Source organism: Nansenia antarctica (genome assembly GCF_963989245.1).
Source record: "Nansenia antarctica genome assembly, chromosome: 19".
Lineage (NCBI taxonomy): Eukaryota > Metazoa > Chordata > Actinopteri > Argentiniformes > Microstomatidae > Nansenia > Nansenia antarctica.
Genome location: NC_137692.1, coordinates 26,297,014 through 26,300,932, shown reverse-complemented (window position 1 = coordinate 26,300,932; position 3,919 = coordinate 26,297,014).

Here is a 3,919-nt window from a genome sequence, read left to right as displayed (position 1 = left end):
TTTCAGCATATTAAGCAGTATAAATATTTCAGACATGGGAGCCAAACCCAGTAACATTGTGAGGGCTGTTAATACAGACAAGGGAATATTAGCAAATTCATCCCCTGTGGCTATAGTGGAAAAAATGAATCCTCTTGTTAAGGAGATTAGCAAAATGTCAACGAAATGGAATATTCGTTGGGCAGACATTGAACAACCATGGCCAGAAGAGGGCACCTTTGACTTACAATTAATTGCAACATTGGAGATACTTATCAATGCACATAAGGCGCATCAAAAAGGAAAGATTAGATCAGAGAAACGCAGGTTAGAGTTAGCTATTTTAGACCTCTTCAAGGTAGAGGGGCAGAAAGTAGCATTAGCTTGGAATGAGAAAACAGCTCACATGGATCCAGAAAAAAGAGATGAATTGGCCAAAGCAATGGAAGAGAAAGTGAACATTCCATTCTCACACACAGCTCCAATCTCCAGTCCTCCTCCCTATGCCAAGATACTGGAGGACAATTCTCAGCGGATCTACCCTCAGGTCCCCGTCCTAAGTACGAACGGAGCCTTCACTATCAAAGATGGGGGTGATAATGTACTAGAGAGGGGAAGAGCGAAAGTGACCGTGGATTTCGAACCAGAGAACAAGACAGATGACAATGAAGATGGCAGTGGAGGTGAAGGCGAATGTTCCGGTGCTGACAGCAATGCACAGGGAGGTTACAGTGCTCAGATCAGAAAACTAATAGCCAGGGCCGAAAAACAGGGAAGGACAAGACGCTATAAAAAGGGAAAAGAAGAAAGTGGTTCTGAAGATGAGCAGGAGTCTCTGAAGATAGAGAAGAAGAAAGAGAGCTTAAAGCAAAAGAAGAGGATGTCGGAGGAAGAGGAGGAAGAAAGGGTGAAAAAGGATAAGGAGGAGTTAAGAAAGAGGGCAAGAAAACTCCAGAAAAGCCTAAGAGAGGAGGAAAGTTGTATACGACAGATAGAGGAACTGGAAGAACAGATAGCTCAAGTGACATCATTTCATACATCCCAGCCGAACCTCTCAAGAGAATATCGTCAAGTGTCATCACATCATACATCCCAGCCGAACCTCCCAAGGTCTACAGCGACACCAAGGTGGGACGAAAGAACGGAGCCACTAGTAAGCAATTATGGCCTTAGACCAAGAGGGAAGGCATCGGAGGAAGAGGAAATTCAGGGGGTCTTCCCGGTGCTGTTTCGAGATAACAAGATAGAATATCGTCCTTGGGGTCATACAGATCTGTCTGAAGTGATCGAAAAACTCCCAGTCCTAGAAGATGGGGGTCACCCTTGGACTAACGAGATGGACGTGAGACTGACAGGGACGCAGGCCGCGATGGGAGACCTGAAAAGACTCTTAGCCTTTATTACAGGATTGGACACCATGCAGGAAATATTGACGAAGGCAGGACTTCATAAATATATCGGTACATCAGTTTATGACCCAGAGCTCTTCGCAGCAAACAGAGGCAGGCTGTGGAAGGCAATCAGAGAGACATACCCTACTCACATTCACCCAGACAATATCATCGTGATGCCACTGGGAGAAGATGAGAATCCCAGGGGTTTCGTAGCCCGTGTGCACTCTCAATGGAGAAGTGTGACAGGGAAGGATGCCGAAGATAACCCGTTAGAAAAAGCCATAATCAGGGAAAAGATTCAACAAGGTCTCCCTACCCCAGTTAAGAACAAGTTAGCAGAAGTGGTGGGGCTACGACACATGAACAAGGCTGTTTATATAGACAACGTAGCACACCAAGTAGAATTATTTAGAAAGAAGATTCAGATACAGAAGGCACAAGACGAAGACTCACTCAGAAAACTAACTCAAGTACAATTGACTGAAGGCAAGAAAACCAGAGAGAGAGTGCAGACCATAGCCCTACAGGTCCCATCTCAGCCACAGCAACTGCAAACTGTCCCTCCCCAGTCATACCCACAGGGGCCACAAGGGGGGTATCCATACCCACAGGGGCCACCAGGGGTGCAAGTGGTTCCGTACCAGCCATACAACCAGCCTGGCCAAGGACCACCACAAGAGGGATGGACCGCAGCCGGGAAGAAGATGTTAGGACCATGTTTCCAATGCGGCCAGGATGGACACTTAGCCCGTACCTGCTGGAAGAAGAACCAGGGGGGCGCAGGGGGGAAACAAAAAGGAAGATATAGGCCCCCTGCTACACCGGCTCCAGGAGTGGTGAACCCCTACGGAGGCCCACCAGCTGGGCTATAGGGGTGCCCAGAAGATCCGAGAGGGGGGTGCCAGCTGGTGGTGACGAACAGGCCTGAAGATGAACCTACCATATGGGTGTCGGTCAACCAACGTCCATTAGAATTGATGGTGGACAGTGGAGCAGCCTACACCTGTCTGAAGCCTGAAGATGCCACGCACCTTCCTATGTCTGGGAAATATGTGAAGACAATCGGATTCGAGGGAATTAAACAGCTGATCCCTACTACTGAGCTTGTAAGCTTAGAGTACAAAGGACAGAGAGCAGATCTGTCAATACTTGTATCAGAACACACGCCAATAGGGCTACTAGGGAGAGATGCACTATGCCAATTGAACTGTACAGTGAAATGCACACCTGACGGCTGTCGGGTGACAGTGCCACAAGAGAACAGACAACTGTCTGTCATGATGGACAACAACGCATCTATGGTGTATTGGGTGGGAGGGCTTAGCCCAGACCTAATGGAACCAGCAAGGATGTGGGACAATTATATCCTGGCACACATGTCCGAGGCCAGAAGGCCTACTGATCCATTGCATTGTACACTCCAGTATTTTAGAGAAGTTGCAGATGCAAACCCAGATGAGTGGCTGAAGCATCAGCCAAAACAGGTACAGCTTAGTACAAGTTGTATAATCCTAGGCCCTCAGGGAGTGGCTATGAAGATAAACAGTGACACTTATCTAGATCAGGAGCATAAGATTGAGGGTAGCATCCCTCATGTGACACTTATGATATCTGAACACTATAAACAGAAGCATTTAGGGGCAATGATGGCAGACTCAGAAAAAGCCAGATTTGTAACGACAAAAGAAAACCCTGCTATCTGGAGGAGCATTGATGGACAGTTCACAAAACTGATGATCTCTGCTCAAGGAATAGGACATCCGCAGACTGTGAAGCTAATGAACCAGCTAATCCTTCCTGTACAACCTGAAAAAGACCTCAGAGAAGAAATGATACAGAATGTGCCAGCAGACCTGTGGGCAAAGAACAGTACAGACATTGGATTTGTGAAATCAGCTCGTCCATTGAGAGTTGAACTCATACCGGGTGCAAAACCCCCTTGGAAAAACCAATACCCATTGAAGCAGGAAGCAATTGATGGAATTGAGCCACAGATCAAAGGATTGTTAGAGGCAGGAGTCTTGAAGATAACTCAATATCCGTTAAGTAACACACCTCTTCTGCCAGTAACGAAACCTGATGGTTCATATCGTCTGGTACATGACCTACGGGCTGTGAATGAGGTAGTTGTCAGCTATCCAGCCGAAGTTCCTGATCCTCATGTGCTGTTGACTCAGATTCCATCTACAGCCAAAGTATTTACAGTGATTGATTTATGCGGGGCTTTCTTTTCTATACCTCTTAGTGTAGAAAGTCAAGGGTTATTTGGGTTTACCTACAAAGGTCAACATTATCAATATACCAGAATGCCACAAGGGTACAAACACAGTCCTCATGTTTTTAATCAGGTCTTGAAGGAGGACTTAGACGGGTTAGGGCAGACGATAAGTAGTACTGCCATTCAGTACATGGATGACATACTCCTTTGTGCCCCAGATGAAGAAACATGTCACAGGGATTCCGTTAAACTGTTAAAGGTTTTGGCGGAGAAGGGACACAAGGTGTCTAAAAAGAAGCTACAGTATTGCCAGGAAAAGGTAACTTAC